The sequence below is a fragment of the Patagioenas fasciata genome, chromosome 15 (assembly GCF_037038585.1).
Source record: "Patagioenas fasciata isolate bPatFas1 chromosome 15, bPatFas1.hap1, whole genome shotgun sequence".
Classification (NCBI taxonomy): Eukaryota; Metazoa; Chordata; class Aves; order Columbiformes; family Columbidae; genus Patagioenas; species Patagioenas fasciata.
In genome coordinates, this window is record NC_092534.1 from 4,359,781 (window position 1) to 4,383,499 (window position 23,719).

Here is a 23,719-nt window from a genome sequence, read left to right on the forward strand (position 1 = left end):
AAACAGGGGGGGTGGGGGAAATGCCATGCAGAATTGTGAAGATCCAAAGAAAACATCACATAATATAACCAGATTTTTGTGGGGGAGAAATAAGCATTGACAAAATTCACATGTCTGAAGGGAATTTAATTGAAAGATTAAACATAAGTCAAGGCTCAGAAGCCCAACAGCAAAAGATATCATGCATTAAAATTAGGAAGTCATGCCCTTGCTTAGAAGAAACTGTGTTTAAGCACGTGCCTTGTACAGGCACAGCCTGATTAGACTGCTTATAAGTAATCTGAGGCCTCTTATTAACCATGAGTTTCTAAAGTTTGTTTTTTATAAAAAGACAAAGTACCTGTCAAAGCAAGTAAAAAAGGGTTATAGCCAATCTCTTTTCCAGGACTCACAGATATGCTCTACTGATCGCCAACACTAAAAAAATAGACTGCACTGGGTTTTGGAGCTGAGAAATGCAAAAGATCCATTAGGTTGTCTTGTCCAGCTTCTAGCTAAAGCAAAGGGCTCTTTTCTTTGGTTTGTTTACCCAAGTTTTCTAGACAACTTTCCCTTTGACTAAATCAAGTATTACATTGTAGTCTTTGTAATATCAATGTTTTCCCCAAGCTTGAGTAGCTGGATATATTTCTGTGTGTTTAAAATATTCTTTCACTGGTAGATATCAGTATAAGGTTTCCACAGCATAACATTCCAAGCACAGCTCACGTAGCTCCCTGCGAAAAGGCAGCTGTGGTGCAATTGAAAGCCCCCCTCCCCATCTTCTAGAAGAAAAGATTTAGGAGCTATTCAGAGCTGGGCTGCTGGAAGAGCCTCCGGGCAGGGGAAGGAGCTGTGGCTGGAGATGGGTGTCAGGAACAGGGGTGGGCTCAGAGCCCTTTGCTCCCTTTGGGCACAGGTGGGACATGTGCCAATGGCCCTGGGGCACTAGAGCAGCATGAGAGCAACCACAGAGTGAAACAAGGGGGAAATAAGACAATTCAGCCTTCACAAACACATCCGCGGGCACTGGAGGGAGCTTTGCTGAGCACAGCAAGGTACTCTTGAGAGAGAGAAAACACCCCTCAATTTTAATATTAAATCTGATGGAGATTTCTTTAAAGAAGCACGTTAATATTGTGCTTCAGAGTTATTAGGATAATTATAAATAGTTTCAGAGGAATGTGGGTCACATTCTGAGCTGGTGGTTTGCTGCACAGGGAGCAGAGCAGTTCCAACACCACCTTCCTGACACACACACTCCTCCTGGGGAAAGAGGAGCTGGGATGACTCTTCGCATTTCAATTATTTACTGGCAGAGGTCTCCCCGAGCTGGGGTGCAGACCCTGGTTCCAGTGGAACTGCTGAGCGGAGCAGCATGGGAACAAAGAGGAACAGTGGGGATTCCCAGTACAGCGTGATGCAGACAGTGCGGAACAGTAAAACTGGCTTGCTATTTGTTTGCCTAAGATGTCTTTTTTTAATAAGGAGAAGAGTAGAGACAGAAATTGTGAGGGGAAAGAGGTGAGCTGTTATCATTTGACTTCTGTAATTAGATTAATGAAATGCCAGAGTATCCAGGTCTGAACATAATAAGAATATAGAAATTGCAATGATGCTTCATGCTGTGAGGGCAATTAGAAAATCAATGAAATATTTTAGCAAATATTTTCTTGCTCTGCTCGGAGAGAAAATATAGTAACAGGTAACAAGGAGACATAACCTCCTTTTCTTAATTGTCTCTTCTAAAATAGATTGAATTGCAACATAAGCTCATATCTCAGACTGATGGTAAACTACTATCAGTACAAGTCTTCACCTTTATTTTGATCACGACAGACTTGCTCTTTAACATGGAAAAGCCAATGTATTTGGCTGACTTAACTTAGCAGGGAATTACTGCACTGCTGGTTGCTTTTTTTTTTTTACAAGTAGCAGTATTAGTTTTTATCTTCTGTCTACTTTCAACACTGCACGATTAATTAAAGAGTAGAGAAATAATAGGATACATAATTGCAATACAAATGTTACTGTAAGATGGCATAAATACATGTAAAAATCCTAGAAAGGAAATCTGTGTTTCTGTTGTTAAATTATTTTAAGGGTGACTAATTATCCTCCTGACCACAGAAATCTCCATCAGTCATAAGATTCTTAATGCCTGTTGCAAATTAAGAACCCCTCACAAAACCTTCCACAAAACCCCACAGAATTTTACAGCAGTTTCACCTGAAGTTTCGATTCTAAAAACGGAATCAATTTTATACACAGCAAAAACTCAGAAGAAATAAGAATTTCTACATACATGAAAAAAACTGATTGTGTGGTATAATGAGTACTTTGGTATATAATATCACGGGTATATTAATAGTCTATTAAATATAAGCATAAAAACCCAGCTGCTGTGTTTCATTATACAGAAGTTACGACCGGGTCCATGTCACAAGAGCTGATCCCAGGGGATGTAGCAGCAGCAGAGCCCCAGAAGATGAATCTGGTCCATGCAGAACAGGTGGGCTCTGCAGAATTATCGATGCCATCACTCTAATTCTACCTTTTCCATGGGGCTCCTTGCTCACACTTGGCTCTATTGGCAAAAACCTGCATCATATGTTGGTCCAGGCATGATGCCTCTTCCTGTTGGACCATGAGGTGATGTGGAGGGGCTGACACTGGGGTCAAGGGCTGTCCTCTCTGCTGGAGGCTGCTCTCCAGCACAAGAACCACAGAATCATTTTGGTTGGAAGAGACCCTCAAGATCATCAAGTCCAGCTATAAGCTCGCTCTAACACTAAACCATGTCCCTAAGAGCCTCATCTCCATGCCTTTTAAACCCCTCCAGGGATGGTGACTTCACCACTGCCCTGGACAGTTTGTTCCAATGCCTGAATACCCTTTCTGGGAAGAAGTTTTTCCAATCTAAACCTCCCCTGATGCAACTTTTCTCTCATCCTATCACGTACTACTTGGGAGAAGAGACCAACCCCCTCCATGCTCCAAGCTCCTTTCAGAGATCAGAAGGTCTTCCCTCAGCTCCTGTTCTCCAGCTGAGCCCCCCAGGTCCCTCAGCCACTCCCATCACACTTGTGCTCCAGCCCCTCACCAGCTCCGTTCCCTTCTCCCAACTTGCTCCAGGATGCCCAGGCTCATTGGAAATGAGATTAGTCATAGACCAACTGCTGATCACAGCTCCACGATGAGACTCAGTCTACCTGGCTGCTCAGCCACTCCTGCACCATGAAGATTACAGCTTCGATACAAGTTCAGACTGTGCCTCTCGCCACCATCACATAAACGCTGTCAGCTCACAAGCAACCCCCAAGCTACTTAGTTACATTAAAGAGCCACGGCTCCTTCGCTTATTATGCAACCGATTCCTGTCCTCTGGCACTCATGCATAAAGTGAGACTTATCGTACAATTCCCCAGGGCGAGAGTAGCCAACAGAGAAGTTATAAAGACAATTCAGAAAAAACTTCACTCACACTAAACGGTGCGCTTAAATGCAGTGTTGCAGTATTAATAAAAGCCTTGAAGCAGCTGTGTGTGAGCTCTATCTCTGCATTGGCTCTTCTGCACCCGTGGGGAAACAAAAGTCTCTGGGGAAAGTGGCACCGAGGGATGAGCTGCCGGATGGGTGAAGTCCCACCACAGCTGCACCATAACCCTGGTGCTGGAGCTCAGCGCTGATCGCAGTAGGGCTGGCACTGGCCAGAGTGTCAATGCTCTAGAAATACTGTGATTATGGTGCTGGGTAAGTTTTCTTCTTCATCAATTGAAGGTCTATTAAAATGCAAATTGTCATAGAAATTAGGACTAATTAAAATAAATAAGAAATGATTATAAAAGACCAAAATGGTCTATTTCAAGGCAATAAAACAGAAGCTTTTCCTTAATACTCATTATGACCTAGTTAAATATATTAATTTATCTGGAAACGTAAGAGCCCAGATTTCAGGACGATAGGTACCACACAATTTTTTTCCTTCTCTCTCCCCGTCTTAACAAGATAAATGCTGTTGTGCTCAATCTCTTTGAAAAACAGCTGACGAAAAAGCCAGGAATTAGATCTGATGTGGCTGTAAACATTTTTAGAGAAAAATAGAATCCCCTTCAGAAATCATCAAAGTAATTATTATACTACAGGAGCACCAAGCTTGAGAACAAAGGAAAGGAAAGGAAGAGTATTTGCTTTGGAGCTTCTTTTATTTTGGTCAGAAACTGCAGCATGGTCTGTTTCTTAATTTCCTTTATTAATGTTCTTTCAAGCATGGTATTAACCTCCACTAACATTTCCTTTTTCAGTCTGGGCTTTGCTATTTAAAATAAACCAAACCTATTTCTGCGCACATATCACTCTCAGCCTATCTGTTGTCTCAATCACAGATGGACTTTCGGGTGTGGGACCATTTTCAGAACCACACTGCCTCACAGACAAGGGGCTGCTCTAGGAGTCAGAAAATAAACTTAACCCCGAGTCAAGATCAAAAGATTTCAAGGTTGCACAACTCAAAACCATGTTGTGTGGGTTTTTTGTTTGTTTGTTTGGGGTTTTTTTTAAATGTTATGAACACTTCTATAGAATGTGATTATAAACTACTGCCAAATATTCAGTGTGTTTTTGATATCAAGGGCTTGAAACCAGGAATTTCAAACAACTAAAGAAGTCCATGTTCAGGAAGAGCCACCTTCAGTTCAAGTTTCTCAGAACCTTACAGTGAATAATATAAGTTTAAATGCACTTTTCCTCTTGCCTCTAGGTCATATTTTGGGGGTCTTCTGCTTTTATTCTTGCTTGAGGTGAGCAAACGTGGCAAAACAGACCCATCTGTCTGAGCTCTTGCTCTGGTATCAAAGGGTCTGTGTGTCTGAGTTTATTGCAACAAATAAAAATCAATGCATTTTAAATGGAAAATCATTTCCACCTGTATTATTGCAGCTACAGATGTGGAAACAACATTAGTCACAGTTTGCTGAACGATAGGCAATTTTGCCTTAGTGCTGATTTGTGACTAACACTTCATGGCCAAACAACTGCTTCCCTGCAAACAGAAAGCCTCAATCTCCCCACGTACATGGAAATCATCACTGCAGAATGTGTATGACTCACATCAGTGCCTTGCATTTCATAACAGCCTTATGAGATACAAAATTGTCAGATATAAGACCGTGAGGCACAGATTAAATGATTTAACTAACTCTCCATAGACTGTTTTTTGACAGAGCCAGAAAATCCACTCAGAACTTCTCAGTCCCCATCCAATACCTTAATCTCAGCATCAGCACTCTTTGAGTAACCTCTCCGCCAGCACGGTGTCTGTGGAAGCACTGGGTCATCAGAGATCGCTGTAGATATCACAGCCCTGTTGGGAAAGGGCTTTGCATCTTTTCTTTCGATCCATGCACACACTGGGCACACAAGACCAGGCACACAAACACACACCAATAACACCAGGCCACCAGCTCTTGGGTAGAGCATGAAACAATTTCTAATGTGTAGGTGAGGCTTTGGCTTTTCTTAAACCTGGCAGATGAGACTTTCAACAGCACGGTGTCCAACATAATGCCCAACATAATGTCTGACAGCTCTGTCCTTCTTCAAAGACACTTTCCACATGCTTTTTGCCTCGCCCCGGGAGGGCTCCATGCCTGGCGCAGCAAACTGCAAACTGCACGATGTGACTGTGAGGCTCAGACCATTTACCTGAAAGTCTCAGTGCCTGCACCACATTTCTGGCTGGTTCACTGATTTTTCTGTGGATTTCTTCCCTCCCCATCGTTTCTGGAGGAGGAAAGGCACTGTTACTCTGGCATTCACAGCGAGGAAGGACATGGCAGCCCCTGCGTGGCATCAGGCAATTACAAGTTGTCCTGAAGGACCCCTGAATTGTTTGCTTTCCAAACCAGTCATTTGGATAAATAGACAAGGGTTTGTGGTTTTGTTTGTTTTCAGTTGGGATAGTTCTAATGTTTTTCTAGATCGGAGTAACAAATAAACAGAAACAAACCTGCCGGCTGCAATCTCTTCAAAAGAGGTTCAGAAGCTCTTTCTTTTTTTTTTTTAGTTCTTAAGCATGGAAAACTGACTGCATAAAACTATAAACCACGGGATTTCAATGACAATAAAATAAGTCTTACATAATATTTTGCCACTATGCATAAAGGGAAAGGTGACAGCTAAAAAGAGTTAATCTGTGCAGCAGCAATTGCTTCATCCCATGCCTTTGCGCTATCAAGCGAAATGAATAAAAGTTTCCAGACTGTCTTACTGATATCGCATTCAAGTTTACAGAGCTTTTTCAACCTGGAACTGTGTGTCAGATGAAGTAATATTCCCTGAAATATTTATGAAACCTTTGGAAAAGCGTCCTGTTTTCAGTACATGTCCAAACCGCGGTGATTGTATGACTTTAAGAGCCACAGCACAAGGCGATTTAAATTCTTTCTAATGAGTACTAGTATAGAAGTTGCAAGTGTCCTCCCATAAGCTCAAACAAAATTCTCTTTTCACAATTACAGTTCAACAGTACAGCAGACATCTTATGCAATTCTATAATAATTTCTAATTTTACCATATGTGGCTATCAAGTAAATTGTTCTTTTCTAGATAAATTGACTTGAAATAGGTTGTTGCCAATACATTTTTTTGGTTTGGGTTCAGTTATCAAGAACCCCATAAGATCCATTTGTCAGACTTAGGTAAATTGTTCAACATTGAAAAGGAATCAGGAAATACTTCTATAAAATGTGAGATTAGCTATGACTTATAACCTGAACCGAAATTCAAGAAGATGAACCATTGGGATGTGTTCCAACATATATGAAACCTACTATCTTATGTGTCACAGCATTTTCAGAATTATGCTGGTTTGAGAACAAGGCACATTTTCAAAGGGATGTTTAAAGTCATCATATAACATTTTAAATGACAAACATCTATGAATATGCTACAGTACAATTTGACATGACATATTTTATTTGTATGAAGTTCTTAAATGTAACCAGTGATGTATGAAGTAATTTCGTGGTATCTCATCTTTGAGATTTTACTCTCAGAGATTTGATTGGGTAAGTGGGATTTTTTGCTTATTTGGTCAAAACAGTTATAATATATAGAAATACCTTTTGTAAAACTCCTGGAGAAAAGGAATTCAAATTGCAATAGACTAGAGGATTTAGATGTCCAGCATCACCCATAGTACCAACAGAGGAGCAGCCTGCATACCAAGGAAAGAAAACAGTTCAGGAAATCCATACAAGAGACAAATGTGTCTGCTATTTTTGCTGTCACAGGTGACCAGACTTTGAGTAAGTTGAAATCATGTTTAGAAATTGGCTTCGATACTTCAATGCTTCAGGCTCAGATGACTGATGTAAAAATATTGTAATGAGCAGTAGGTCACAATAAATCTGCCTTTCATCAGAATAGATCAAGTGGTTGCAAGTACGTCAGATCTTACATTGAAATGTCAAATGGCAATTGACTTATCATTCACCACTGAATTGAAAGCTGCTCATATCACAAGAACAGAAATTTCATTTCAACCTATTTCAATATAAATTGATCTTTAAGGGCCATTACATAAAGTAGTCTTTAGTAATGTGGTTCTGAACATGTCCAGAAAAGGTTATTAGAGTCTTTGCAAAAGACATTTTTTACTTGATGAAAGGAAGTTTACATAATCCAATACAAGCATTGTTCACAGCCCTGGTAAAATTAATGCACATGGGTGTAATTTTCAAGTCAAAAGGTTTTTTCATTTTACGTGTTATGCGGGGACAGAAGTGGCAGATTTCAATACGTTACTACTCTATCACCTGTAAATAAGGAGACAAAGCTGCATCCTATGCACACGCCTCATGCATAATCTACAGCAAAGACATACGGAGGTCTGCCCGAAAAAACAATAACTGTTTCCTGAGCTAACTTTTAAAGGGAGTTTTCTCTTTTCCTTATCGCTGTCTCATGGTTTTGGAAATGTTCTGGGTTTTAGATGAACTGCTCAGAAGTTTTGCATATCAAAAATGTTCCACCATGGAGTATCTTCCCCTATTATGACCACATTAACAACAGTCTGGCTGCATCCCAGCAATGGAGTAAACCTTCCTTCCTGCAGTGTTAATTAGCAGCATTCTGATTACTCAACAGAGAAATCTCATCTTGGTCAACACCAGGACTCATCAGACCATATCTTACATCAGGTGTAGGCAAGCACGCAAGTTTAGAAGACAGCAGAGAAATGGCTGTCACATAATATTGTTTTGAAAATTTAGCAGAAAGCCCTTGATTCCATCACATAATTAACCACCAGGGGCCCTGGTGGTTGTGTCACAGTTAGCAAATAGAAAGAGATAGGGGAAAATAAATCTGCCCTGTGTGTGTCTGGTATTGTGCAATTTAAACCTGAAGGCCAGTGGCAGAGGCAGCAACATACTGCACAGGTCGTCAGTGACATCTAAATGAAACCCACCTCTGATAGTTTCAATTTTCAGTGTATAAAAACAACCACGTTTTCTCATCCAGTTAAGTCACTTTACCATGCTCAACTGTTTGCTTCAGTCACTAATCTCCTGCTTGGCAATTTTTCAGATGCTTTTACATGAGTAATTTTTAAGTACCCATTATCTGCCCAGTTTCCCTTACCTAGCATAACCTAAAGGTCAGGGATTAAACAACAGTAAATTAGGAAAAGACTTGGGATACAGCCAAATTGATCTTCTGCCATATTTCTAGAGCTTAACATTGGTCTAGGGATGTTGTCCATATTTACAGTCTGCCACATAATAAATGGAAATCAGTTGCTGGGATGCTTGAAGCAGAAATCACTGTCATAAATAACTGAAACACCTGAAATAAAGATTTCACTGGTGCTATTTTCATTTGTTTGCTTCTTTTTAAAAAAAATTAAATGGAAGAAAGAACAGAGCTGGGGAGCAAATACTCATTTGCAAGATTTCAGGCTATACTGAAAAATAACCAGAGAAGTGTGAAAAACTTGTAACTTCTACAGCTACAGCACAGCAACCTGTGGGGCAATTAAATACAGTGAAATGAAAAGATGGAACCCCACAACCATGCAGGAACCACACATCTGAAGCAATCTGCAGTATGACAACTTAAATTATGCTTAATGATAATAGAGGAGAAGAGAAAGAAGTAGAAAGATGAGAGGTAGAATAATACATTCACCTCTTAGACCGCTTTAGTTAAAATTTTAATTGCTAAAATGGAGGGGGGAAATTATTCTCTCTCTCATTCATAACTACTCCAGTTTTGCTCATAAAGTATTTCAACTGCTATTAAAGTAATTGAACGAATGAAACTGTTTCCAAAATAGATGTGATGCGTTGATGCAGGAAGTTAAACACCAACAATTTAACTCAGCATCCTCTGCAACCAGAGCTGCGGTAGGGCCTTTTTTTTTTTACCTTTCTCCTTTTATATGTATTTTTTAATGTTTTCTTCACCTCCCCATAAGGTCAGAATTACAAGGTGCTCTGGCAGCCAAGCTCAGCTGTTGTGTGACCTTGTGGAAACAGCATCCCTGTCAGCTCTGCTCTCCAAAGATACAAGTCCATGTCACACACATGGAAGCTTTAAACCAGACAGCTTTGGTACGGAAAGGTAAGAGCTGCAGTGGCATGAGCTTCTGCTTTGGTCTTCCCACTTGTGATCTGGACTGCTGTCAGAACCTGAGCTACCCTGGTTCCCCAAAAATGAGACCTACCCTGAAAATAAGCCCTAGCATGGTTTTTCAGGATTTTTAAGGATGCTCAAAATATTTACTCCAAAAATAAGCCCTAGTTAGAGTTCATAAAAAAAACCTATTTAAATAGTGTCCAGGCAGCTATACCTGTATAAAAGTAATAAGTTTTGGAGTAAAAATTAATACAAGACCCTGTCTTTTTTTCAGAGAAACAAGGTAGTTGTCCCAGTTTAGAGTAAAGACTAAAATAGAGAAGCTGAAGATTTGTTGTTTTTTAATTGAAAGTGCTGTATGTGCAACCACCAAAAATAATGGAAACATTTGAAATCACTGTGCAATATTATAGATAAGAACTGAAGTCCAGGGAAAGGCTTACAACCTGCACTGACATTACTCAGTGTACTGGTTTTTGTCTGTTTACCGATGCTCTTTAGTTTGTTGATGCCCTTTCCACAGTGTGATTCTGAACAGAGCAAATCTCTAGACACCTCAGGGAAAAACTCTTAAGATGTTGGATTTTAAAAAGCTTTTTTAAAATCTCCCTCCATCTCCTACCTTACCAAATGCTTTTTATGAGTCTATTAGCTTCATTAAAGAGTCAAAAGAAATTCCATCACCACTCTGTTTTCTCTCTAGTGATTCTGAGACATTTATGGACTTGGAAGATGCACATTTAGGGCATCCCAGACAGTGCTAAGAATGTATAGGGGCCTTAAGACTTTTTAACTTCGTGATTTAGAAGGATTTATGTATTAAGTGGTTGAGGTCCTGTTAAAACATAATAATTTATCCTCTTTGTCAAATCTTTTGTTTTACCAGATTCCTAATTATAGCAGCTAATATGGCACCTTCTAGGACAGAATTGTCTTCAGTGCTGGGGTTTATTGTGTCTCAGGAATAGCTGCCTCAAGCTACTGAAAAAGCAGACGTGCACAGGACCAGTGAACGCTCTCCAAGCAGCCTGTTACATTTTGGCATTAGAACATCTCAGCTTCAAAAAATTATCTTTCCTCTAAAGGTGGCTGGGCCACCTGTAAAGGGCATCTGTGATTAAACCAGCAAACACTCCTTGCCTCTGTGAACTACGGGTAGGAGAGCAGAGCATGTTGGAGATTTATGGGTATTTCTCATCTCCCGTGTGCCATTTGCCAAGAGCAAGCGGGTTCAAGAGAAAATACCCCGGTCTTTGCCAGGCAAATGCAGGATCTGCTCTGCCAATACCGAGCAGCTATTTCTAGGCAACATAAGAAAGAGCTGTGCTCAGCTCTTTTACCTTGTTGAATCAATGGATTATAGAGATGTGTGATCCGCTTTTATTTGACAAAGTGGCTCTAGAGAAAAATCAAAATAATGCAGACTTGACCCTGTGTTCACCAGGGAAATTGCTAGTCCATGTCTTGGAGAAGGCACTGAGGACACCTCATGGTTTTCAGCTCTCTTGCATGTTTGACAATTTGCATTTTTATTTGTTGCTTCAATGGTTTCCAGTTCAGCATCAAAAGGTCCAAACCTCTTTGGTTTTCATCCAGACTTGTTATTCACAAGAGGGTGAGCCCACACAGGTTTTTGAAGGTGGGCACAAGCCTCATATGTCTCATTGCTACAGCAGTCAGCCTGTGTGGCATCACGCAGGACCGGCATCTGGGTAGAAACACATTTGCCCATGCTGGGGAGAGGCAGCAGCTGGAGCCTGAGCAAGGGCAGGAGCATCTGCCGGCAGCTCTGGCCTTCCCCAGCGCCTTTGGCAGAGACGCTCACACAGCGTCTGGTGGCTTGACCGAAACAACCACGAAGTGGTGTTCACAACAACCGCAACACAACACTGAGGGCACGTCCCCATTGCTGGGTGCAATTGTCTGACTGCAGAGTCACTCCTGGTCTAAAGCCAGTCACAGATGCTTTTCTGTGACCGTGTCAATGCTGGCAAAAAATCCAGCCATGGCTTATTACTGTCAACATGACAGCACAAAAACGGGTTGTAGTAGCTTCAAGGGCTGGAGCTGCTCTCTAGCACAGGAGCAGTGACAACAGGATGTGCATCCCTGACTTGTGCATAGACATTTGGATTCCCAGAGATTCAGAGTCACCATCAGGGACCATCTGGAGGATGCAGTTCAGTCTGTAAACCTGCTGTTGGCTCATTCCTGCTCTGGAACAGCTGAAGCACATGGGCTTGTCATTTACTCAGCACACACAGACCCATGTCAACACCCAAACTAGATGTCACTTGTTCAGAGCTTGAATGGGAACCAGAAGGCACAACAGCATGTCAGCAGAAGCATTTACCCAAGTTAATAAATACCTTTGGTAAGGAGCAGGGAGTGCTGGGCCAGGCAGAGGGCTGGGCTTGCTCAAAGCCAGCCTGGGGAACTTCAGAAGACAACGGCTGTGTGTTATGGACACTTGCTTCGATTTTATTAGTGTTTAGCAGGTCAAAATGCAAGTCAAATTTCCTGATTTTAGCCAAGTGATCAGACTTGAAACTACTGCTGTATGGACTGCATGTTGGCTTTATATAAATAAATATATATAACTAAAGCCATTTCCCCATATTAAAATGTATTTGCCCTGATTTTGTACAGTGGCTACACCTACCAGGCAATGCTGAAGACATAAGAATGAGAGACAGACAGAGAGAACTAATGCCTCCTGTTGCTACCACAGTTCACACTCTCTGTTCCTTAATTTCAAACTGCGCTTGCAACTGAATTATTAAGAATGTTAAATGAGCTCTATATTCAGTGCAGGGCATACAGCTGGAAATGTGAGGTTTTGGCTAAGAGGACAGCACTAATGCATTTTCCTGCTTTGCACTCATAGAATTGCAGCCTGTACTTAGGTAAATAATCTGACATGCTTCACCACTTTCTCTTTAAGAAATACTCAGCTATACTGAAGCATCAATTTAATATATTCCATTCACATAAAGTCTGTCATCTAAGCAAATCCTATAATGGTTGAGAAATTTTACTAGGAGCAAAGATCTCTTGACATCCATGCCGTGTATGAACAATTTTACTCAGATGGATATGCAGACATGTACTAAGCTGCACTAACAGCTCAAAGAAGGGCTTTGAAGGAGGGAAGTCCCACAAGTTAAATGACAGGATTCATCATGGCAGAGGGATGCTATTGCCTGAAGTGGATTTGATGCGCTTAATTAATGGTGAGATTATTCATTTAAAAAGTGATTTGAGGGCCTGAATTATAACAAGAGATCTTAATCACTTATTTGTCACTGAAAGATGAACTCTCCGCTTGCACAGTGTCCCATTTCAGACGCCGAATGGGCAGATTGCAGCCAAGCCAACCTGCATCAGGACAGCAGCCAGTGCTGCTTCCTTCAGCCCTGATGGTTAATCACTGACCTCTGCAAAACCTGATTATTTTACCATTGCTGGCAAAAGTTGCTGCTTGAAGGAGCGCAGCAAAACTAATCCTCAAATGGCGTTAGCCTTGTGTTCATTTAAAAATTGAAACAGGAGTAAACTTGTAGTGCCGTGCATCACTGACAAGGGCCAAGGTCATTGCAGAGTGAGCTGCTCTGTACGTAAACATAATTCTAATCTCAGTTAACACTTAAAGTGCATTTCTTAATGATTTAAGTCCTGAAGTTTTAATGGAAACACTAATTCTGCAAGGAGAATAAAAGAATATTATTAAACTCCTTGCTGTGACAAGTTTCTGCAATCTAATCAGGAGAGTTTTTTAATCTTCTACCTGCAGCAATAATCAGAGAGAAATATCAAGTTCTAGGAAGAGCTTTCACCTCCCTGGTAATGAATTCCAAAGCAGCTTAACAAGTTTCACTGTTTTTCTTCAGTCCCTAAATAGAGAGCAATTATTGATGTAACTAAATCAGCTTAAACTGCACCTTGCAAAATTGTAGTGTCATGCAAAAGGAAAGACAAAGGGATTATCAACTTGAAATTCACTTTCTTACAGGTACGTTTACTGTGTCAGCACTTTGTCACAGTCAGCCTATGTGGTCTGTATGTAACAAAATCCATTGGCTCTTTGTTGATCCAGAAAATGCAAATAGCATCCTGCTACAAGCACTCTATTCTCGTGGAAGCGTGGCTTCCTTGGAGGGCCTTCCCAAGAGCCTGATGTCCAGATTTTTTACTCTATTATACCAACTACAAGTGAGAAAAGTGCTTGCTGGGACCCAGAAAGATGCTGTAGATCCCTCTCTGCTGCAGCCTTGGGGCGGATGGCTCCAGTGGACAGGTTCCAAAGGGAAACTACAGGCATTGAAGCCCCTTCACTTTGTGAGATCACTGAGCACGTGTCTGAGCTCCCGCTCCGTCAGCTCTGTGTCCTCTAACGTGCTGCACCATGTCTTCACATTTAAAATGCAACAAGACAAAGTTTTTATCTCCCTGCTCTTTGGGGAGGGGGTGAAAGCCTGGTTGCTGCCCTTACCCCGCTAGTCATCACTTCATGAACGCATGGAGCTTCAGAGGCAAAAGCTTCTTTTTGAAGCTGAGTTTTTTCACTAAGTATGTGAATGGGGTCTTGTGACTGCAAGATGTTTAGGTCTTGTTAGCTTTTATTGCAGTACATTTACTACTTGATTTCTAAAGGCATTTACAGGAATTAATAAGAATCCTATGATCAATAGTATTATTGATACAGTTGGAAGCTAATATAATAATTAATGTGATATGGTTCCTTCAATTGCAGTGAAAAATAATCACTGTGGCTATGAAGAAACTGGTTCTCCTGAATTGTTCTCACAGCTCTGTGAAAAAAGGCACTTCTTGGTTTTCAGTTCTGATTCTCAAAACAGTGTGGTCTGAAAAACAGGGATATTGGAAGAAATTCTCCTTCCTACAAGTACTGTATTCTTTAAGATTTCTTTCTCAGTTAACCCTAATCTAGCAATATCAAAAATATCTGGTTTGCTTATCTTTCTTCTACGTGATTCCTCTCAGACACATATCAAAACAATTTTTCTGAAGAAAGCAAGTTGCCTCATCCTCTACTGTTATCGTTCCAGAAGGCAAGATAATACCAGCATTAAGGCAAATCACTTGGCATTCAGGTGTCTGGAGGGAAGTGGCAAGTCAGCAGCTGTGGACAAGCAGGGACTCCAGAGAGAGAAGCAAAGGGGCTGCAGAGATGGGTGTCTTGAGCCAGAGCCACATCTCCCACCTCCTTTCGGGCCAGACCTAGCAAATACAACATAGTCACCTCTGACAGCTGCCAAAAACATGGTGGGGAGAAAGGTAAGATATTTATGTGATTGAAGTCATGTTTCTTGTACTTGCTAGTCCCCAGTGTAGGTAGCTATAGGCAAATATTATCAAAATATTGAACTGTTTACTATAAAAGGATGTTGAGTCAGACTCCAACCCATATTTGGAACTATTAAATTATGGAGTAGCACTGATGTTATCTGCTGACATTTTATTCAGCAGAAAAACTTACTTAAGAAGTAAAGCTGTACACGAAATTGAGGTCAGGGTGAGTGAAGATGTGCAGCTGTGCAAGAGGGAAGTGTGGGCACAGTGGTGGGTGCCAGCTCCCCACAGGTCAGAGCTCCAGCATCACCAGAGATAGCTTTGAATTTAATAAAGTCCACCTGACAGGGACAATAACACCTGGAAAACCCCAAAGTGGGATCTGGGTGGTCCTATCAGCCACATAATCTCCTCCAGCCTCCCACAGAGGGAATCTGGCAATATATTAATCTACTGTAAAGTCAGATCCAACCCTCGCTGAACTTCTTCTTATAACCAGTTATAAGCCTCCTAACAATTTCAGCCCTGGCTCAGGACCGAAGCTGATGCCATCGCACTCTGTCTTTTCTGCCATGTGCGCGTAAGATCACCATGAAGACAGAGAGACAAGGGAGCACAACTGATATGATAGCAAAAAGTAACACCAGGCCTAGCAAGCTGGTGGGAATGGGAAGTGATCAGAGGTAGAGACTTTAAAAGGTTCTCTGTAGGCTTGAGTTAGACATTCTGCATTTTTTAAGACTCCTGAGAGTTCATACTATGAACATTTTGAATTATAGCCAGTTTAAGCATCACGGCATCCTCTCAGCCTGAATCTGCAAATCCATGAATTTAAGACACACTCAGAATGGACTTTCAGAAGCATCTCTATTGCTTAGCTTTCAGAAATTAAATAGCTTAGACACTTACGGATGATTTTGATCCATTGTTTCACAGAGAATGTGACACAGGTAGGCAGGAAGGCCAGGCCACACAGGAGGTACCCCAAAAATACATTCATGGACACACAGGTGCCCTAAAACCAGTGAAGTTTAAGGAACATCAACATCCAGACTTAATATTCCAGTGTGATTTAATGCTATTCCACTGAGGGTAGCAACCACAGCTGTCATCTCTCTCATCTGCTCCTGTTTTCTTTCAAACAAAGGCAACAGATGCCCTTTCCAGCCTGTGGCCTGCTCCTGGTTTTGGACTGGGAGTTGCTAAACTGCTCTTGCGTCATTTGCAAATCTTAGTACTATAAAAGCTCAGCTGTTTGGCTCCATAATGTACTGGCCTGAATGAGCAGCAACCAGCATCATAAAAACAAGATGACTTTGAAAAATTTCAGTCATTGAGTAGGCTAAATAGTTAAATGGTGAAATGATTAAGAGTTACAGTAGATTTTCTAACATGAGGAGAAGAGAACCTGAGCCTGGTTGAAAGATTTCTGCAAAATGGATTGATTATAGTTTTGAACCACGTGAGAAAATTCCCAGAAATAGTAAATTATATGTGTCCTACACTGTAATTCCACCAGAGATACACACACAGTTTATAAAAAAATAAGGACATGAATCTCTTAAGTTTCACAGTGGCAGAGCACCCTCTGGACATTTGCTCCATCTGAATTACCGGCACTTTGTGAAATGCACTTCAGAACCTCATCCCCACACAGTTTTCTCTGCCACCTACTCACACAGAGTTTAAACATGGGCTTTACTTTGAACATTGGGCAGCTCAGCACGTTTGATATTTGTGTATTTCAGCGCTTCAATTGCCTTCGGGGCTACAAAGGTTTCCCTGAGCTAACATCTGAACTGTGTAAATAAATGATGGGATTTTATTCATGCTTATTAAAATCAGACCCACAAAGTAGTTTTTTGAACTGGGACCACTTTTTCATGTCCCGGTGAGCCAAAGAGCATCTGTTCAGGACTTATGCTACTTTGAACTCTATGGACTTTGGAGTTTATAGATGTAAAAATGCTGAAGGACTGCTGTTGGAGATCAATGTGTATCATAAGAAAGACAAAGCTGCTGCACCATTTACAAGCTTTCGTACACAAAAGTACCATGAAAGGTAATGACCCAAGGCTCCTCAGATGTCTCTAACCACTCTCCAAACTCCTTCTCTCCAGAAGAGAGATTGGCAGTAAATAGTCTCTTCTATTTTGTGTTGTTCAGCAGCAGCACTACGCTGAGCTCCTGACTTTGCAAGAGAGGACAGGACATTGTCACTGCTGTGCAGGACATTGGCTGTGCATTGTGGTCATACAGAACAGATTCCTGCCACCTCACGTCTTGCACAGACCTTCCCTTAATGTAAACTGCTAGTTTAAGAAGTTGGTATTTCAGTGCTCTCGGTCAAAATTGCTTTGCAGCCTATATTTTCAGTATAAACCTGGTTATTGTAACTATTACAACTTATACATGCAGTCAGAGTCTTAGTAACCTTTTAAGCAGAAAAATAATCACAAGGAAGGGTTGATTCATGCTGCTCTATAATCTAATTATAATTACATTAAAGAAACCCACTTATTTACTTCTAATACCATTCTATCATAAGAAATTGAAAGGATGTTAAAAATTGAGAGCAGAAATATTTTGGTTTTTATTTCAAACATTCTAATATTTAGGCAATGAAGTTTAAAGGCAAATACTGACTAGTATTTAATTTTTTTTTTCTGCATTTAATACAAGGTGAAAAAAGACTCATTGAGGAAACTGAAACCTCGTTACAATTAACATCCTCGACCCATTTCTGGTGGCCATCTTGCAAAAAAGCTGTTCCTGAACCCAAAATGAGCAGTGCTCAGTCTTTGTGCAGAGTACTACAAGCCAATTTTCCACTTACAATACTGTGCCCCTAATTTAATTCTCGACTAAGCTCATGTAGTAGGATTATTTGGATTATAACTGTGAGAAAAATGCAGTTTCAAACCTGTGGAAAGAGACGGTGATGGCAGGAGTCTCAGTACTCCAAAGAACTAGGATAATGCTTGGTGTTGAATTTAAGGGAAGTGCTGGCATTATTGTATTTTCATTATTCAAATCATTCCTTACATCCACTGTTCCAAGACTGATTTTGTTCACGTTCAAGTGTTTCCTAGCATCAGAAACATAAGTAGAGCTGCTGAGAAGCTACTGCTCTTAGACCAACCTTGCTGCACCTTTCGCTTCATGGTCAGTCTGGACAGGAGTGGACAGAAGATCCGGTTCCTCCAGTATCCCACTGACATGCAGGCAGAGGCTCGGCTGTTTCTGCAGATCCTGCTCACAACTGCACTGCACTGTATGTGTGGCAAAGTACAAGAAGAAGTCTCACACTTTGAGACTTCTTGGAAGTTCTAGTAGACGTGCCGTGATACTGAGACAGATAACTTCCACATCACCTGAAGAGGTACTCAGTTGCCTGTGACTTATAACTTATCTGTATCCCCAGATAGGAAGCACAGTACAGCAAACTATGAGATAAGCTTCTGCAGCCCATCTACTTCTCTGCTTCAATTATTGCCCACATTTGTCATGTTGAGTTAGAGGACAGATAACTTGGTGACCTTTTCAATCTTGTCTCTTCAGCAAAGGTTGCCAATCATAACGCATACACTAACCAGAGCCCTAAGTCATTAAAAAAAAAAAAATCAACTTCTGATTATAAATCCTGACTAATTTTGATTGTGCCTCACTTGTAACCAAAAGGGAGTTTGCTGCATCACAGTAAGTTTTACAGAAATGCCCTTCTGAAAATAAAACACAGAGCAGAGAATGCCTGAGAATCCCTGTTCCGTGCTAAGGGTGACCCCCCCTCAGACCCCCTCATCTCGTGGGCACCAAAATACCCTTCTATTAAGCAGGATGTGTCTAGTACATCAATCATTAATGTCCAGCACAAAGACATGTTGACAGCATTTCATGAAAGCTTCTTCATGAAATTAACCTTTCTGTTCATCTAGGCTCTCTTGTTATTCTCAGAGTTTCAGAGTGACTTTGCAACAACATCTATAATAACACTAGCATGCTTATAATTTGTAAAACATGAGGACAATTTCTTAAACCTGCTGAGAAAAATTGCAGGCAAAATGCCTACACTAAAGAGAGATCTCTTCATAAAATCCGGTGTTGTTTTTCTAGACTTAAGTACTAACTTTAGTCAGTACTTAATCTATGAATGAAGGGGATCAGAACTCGAGATAGCGTCACTTAGTTTGGCCTTATCAACATGCAAAGTGTTGCAATAGCCTTAGACTGTCTTCCTGTGGACTTCAAAAATAAGTGAACAGAGACCAGTGTATATTCTGGAGTGAGAACAGGGATGCTGGGAAAAGGAGAGAAAGAGAGAGAAAAATAAAGAAAAACAAAAGGTTATCTAAAGGAATTACTGTTAAGAAGTCTCAAATAATGATAGAATCTTTCCCTACCAGCACAGCAGTGTAGATGTACTTTATTAAAAAACAGGAGTTAGCTATTTTGGCTTCATTTGACTTGAGAGGCCATAGAATTATATACAAGAGAGAAAATATTTTGCTGTGTTCTTATTTATAAAGTGTTACTTTTCCAACTTCTCTTCAAGATTTTCTCTTCAAATTACCAAGAACATCCCTGTCTTAAAATATTTATTCAGAACCTAATCTTCACCATTAAAGTTATTTCAGATGTTAATATCAAGTGGCAGCTGAATATAGAAAAGTTGAACGTGTTGTTTCGTTATTCATATGATGTTTCCTAGAAATCCACAGACTTTAACATTCAGGGTACCGAATCAGATAAGTGCTGGTAATAAAGTACTTGAGAGTTATATGGAAAAAAGCAAAAAACTCAGTAAATTTACAGAAAAGCACACCTAAGTGAGATGTAGACCTGTGGTTTATATATAGTCAGTACAGTCAAATCAGTGCTGCAGCTTCTGGGAGCCACAAACAGGAATGGTGTCTGTCAAAAGCACACAAACTCATTGAAAACAAGAATTGTTATTGATTACCCCATGTTTCTAAAGCTACTTTGGGTTTGTTTAAGTTTGGAGGAGACTGAGGGGTGATATTATTAATGTTTACAAATATATAAAGGGTGAGTGTTAGGAGGATGGAGCCAGGCTCTTCTCGGTCACAGCGCTTGGTAGGACAATGGGTAATGGGTTCAAACTGGGACACAGGAGGTTCCACTTAAATATGAGAAGAAACTTCTCAGTGAGAATGCCAGAGCCTGGCCCAGGCTGCCCAGGGAGGTTGTGGAGTCTCCTTCTGTGCAGCCATTCAAACCCGCCTGGACACCTTCCTGTGGAACCTCAGCTGGGTGTTCCTGCTCCATGGGGGGATTGCACTGGATGAGCTTTCCAGGGCCCTTCCAGTCCCTGACATTCTGGGATTCTGTGACACTTGCTAAGTTTTGCTACCTCTGCTGTTCGTCATTGTAATGACTTGACAAGTTCTCCGTCCTGAAAGCAGTTTAGACATTCGAAAAATCAGAACACCGCACAGCTAAAACAACAATCCTCTTTGTTATTTAAATCCCATTATTAAGAAAACTACCTTTTTGCTGGCCTTGCCAAGTCTGTAGCTTATTCACCCAATCTGCAGGATTTTGGGGAGGAAAGGCAGCGAGCTCAGGGCCGGCGCACGCAGCGCACGATGCCGATACGTGGCTGTCTGTTCACATCCTGCCACGCGCAATGGAGCGGCCGGCAAGGAGCGGGAATGGGGGGAGCTGTCAGCCCGATTACCGCCAGGGTCGTCAGCCTGACACAATCCCATCCGACATTGCCACGGGCAACCTGCATCCCTTTAGAGTCGGCTGCACCATTAAAATGGCTGCTGATAATTTCGGAGTAAAGAGTTTAAATGATTGAGCATCCCACTTGGAAAGAGAAGGCTTTTTGGTACATCATTAATAATGCAATGGTTTAGACACTTTATTGTCTTAAGAGATACGCTCGTTTGAAGAGGGAGTTTTTCCTGCATCCGTTTTAAAGTGACATGTCTGTCTCAGAAAGATGGAGACCTGCTGCTCTTCCCAAATCCTGACCACGATTGTTCACCAAGAAAGAAAAAGATGGATATATGAGGAAGTTTGCTTGACAAACTGCTGGGCTTTATTTACTGCAAACTGCTGTGCAATTACACCTCAAAACACTTAGGAGGTGTTTTCAGTGAAGTAGTTCAAATCACCTAAATGTAAAGTTAATAAACACAAAATGACTGTTTACAAAATTGGTAAAACTTTGTTTGCTTAAGCTTGCTTAAAATGGAACAAAAAACTGTTAAACTTTGGACGACAGTCAGGTTTGGGTCAATCAATTATTTTTCCTGTACCATAGTCATGGATGATTTACTTAGGGGAAAACACTGCTCTTTGCAATGCAAGACATGGTATATATAGTTGTGATGAATACAAACAGAAGGGAAAACCACTTTCTCTGAAAAATACTTTTAGCTTAAGTAGAAAATGTGCCGCTCAGTCTGAAGCCTCATTAAGAACCTTATAAATTTCTGAATGGCCATAGTTTAGAAGTAGCTTTTACAACATTTAAAAAAAATCTCCTACATCACCCTTTTATTAGCTTGTAGCAATCCTTCAACACATGCTTTCGACTCTCCACAAAATATTGTAACAATTACATGAGAAAAAGGCAACTTGGGGAATTAAGAGACATTCCTCTATAACTAACACAGAAGATTTGTTTTCAGTTTCCATTTGCTTCTGTGTGGGGGGGTTTTTTTGTTTGTTCATTTTTAAAATATAAACTAACACATAAAAGAATTCATCAGGAAACAGGGCAAGTACAAAACCCAAGGACTTCAATGAAAGCAGTGCTGTAACAATGATTTAATAGTAGCTGCAAGGAACCACCACAGCAAATGCACATTCCTACTATTAACACAATAATGAGCAGGTTTTTTCATGTCTATTAAATCTAATTATAGGCTTCTTTCCTATCCTCATCATATACAGATAACCAACTAATTTCTTCCTATTATTCGCATCATGCCCTTAAAACATTCACATGTAGCCTAAAACAATAAATCTTAGAGCAAATATTCACCAATCAGTTGATTCAAGCAGATGAGGCTTCTTTTTTTCTCTTGACAAATCATGACTACATCATGATCTCTAAGGTGAGAGTAGGTCGAAGTTGAAGAATGTTGTGAGCTCTATATGTGGTATGTGTTCTCCAAGTGTGGAGAAGCCAGTATAGATGATGTAAAGAAATGCATTTTATTTTGTTTTTACTTAAAAGTGTTTAATTTCAGAGGTAAATAACATGTTTAGGTAGTCAGAGATCTTGGCAGCTTATTCAAGACCAAGGCCTCATGATATAGTTAATCATGAGGAACATCTCTGCATCTAAGTAGCTGCTGAGAGGAAGGGAAGATGGGAAATGGAGAGACTGGTGTCCGTTGGTGGTGAGCTAAGAGTCAGTGGCAGAATCTGGAGCACAACCAAGTTTAATGTCTGGAAAATATTGCAGTTCATTCTTTGCTGCCTGAAACTTAGTGTCTTACATATCTACAGTGTATGGAATCTAGAAAAAAGATGAATTACAATACTATGCAGCTTGTAATTGTTTTTATTAACTCTATCAATTTACTTCTAGCACAAGACATGCAATTTTCACGTGCAGATCATTGTAAGAAGAGTCGTCATTCACCAGTAGTTAACAATGGAAAAGGGTTGTTTTCTACCTCACAGAAAGCCACTACAGATTTACTGCAAATGTAAATATCCATTTTTCTTATCTGTGTTGACATATGACTTGACATATGCATTTGGTAAAATGTTCTCACCATGCTCCTGGAAGCTGCTTCGATCCCATCTGCTTCATTGCCAAATACTTAACTCTGCTTTGTCTTCAGCATTAGCAATTAAAAATAAATAACATATATGCTTTGTTTGTTGATGTGGCTGTCAGCCATTTACTACTTCTTACTCCATCTGTCTCCTCCCAGCTGTTCAATCCCAGTGCTTCTTCCCAACCTTGGCGTTCATCGATGGCACTAACAGCACGAAGTGTCAACATGGAGCCCTCTCTGAAGATGTACTAGCAAGGCATAGGGCAGAGAAGTTCTGTTCATTATTGGATTTCTATAAGCAAGCTGAACATGTATAGGTCCATGGGACCAGACAGGCTGCATCCAAGATTGGTGGTATGTTTGATGGATGGCATAGCAAGGCAGGTGACTATTGCATTTGAAAACCAGCGGCAAACCGTCTTCAATAGAAGGCAGAGGGAAATACAGGTAGATCAGTAAAACCTCATTTTCTTAAGAAAAGGAAGTCCTCACAGAAGCCTCTGCCAAGTGTATGAAGGATGAGACAACGAGGAGGAACAGTATGAATTCACCAAGAAAAAACAGTTGTTGACCAGCTCAGGTAACCGCTGTGAAATGACTGGCTCTGTAGATGAGATCAATGCATGTCATTTTCTTTTTCACAAGTAAGACTTTGTGCAGGATTTCCCAAAGATTCCCAGTAGTCAAACTCAGACTGGCAGACTGGATGGACAGGCTGTAAAGCAGGATTAAAACCAGCAGGACCACCAGGCCCAAGCAATAGCGGTCATTGGTTAAAAACTAAGGTTTTTTCTGTTCAGAAGTAGAGTTTCTCAGGCCATGGTATATATCTTGCCTGATGTTTCCATCTAAGACTTAGATTATGGGGTGAAAGTCACTCTCAGCAGGATTGCAGGTGGAACTGAGTTGGGGTGGGAGCAGTTGTGCTGCCATTCACAGGTACCTCACACACTGCAGGAATGGGCTGACATGGACCTCATGAAGCTCAGCAAGGAGAAATAAGAAGTTCTGCACCTGGAACA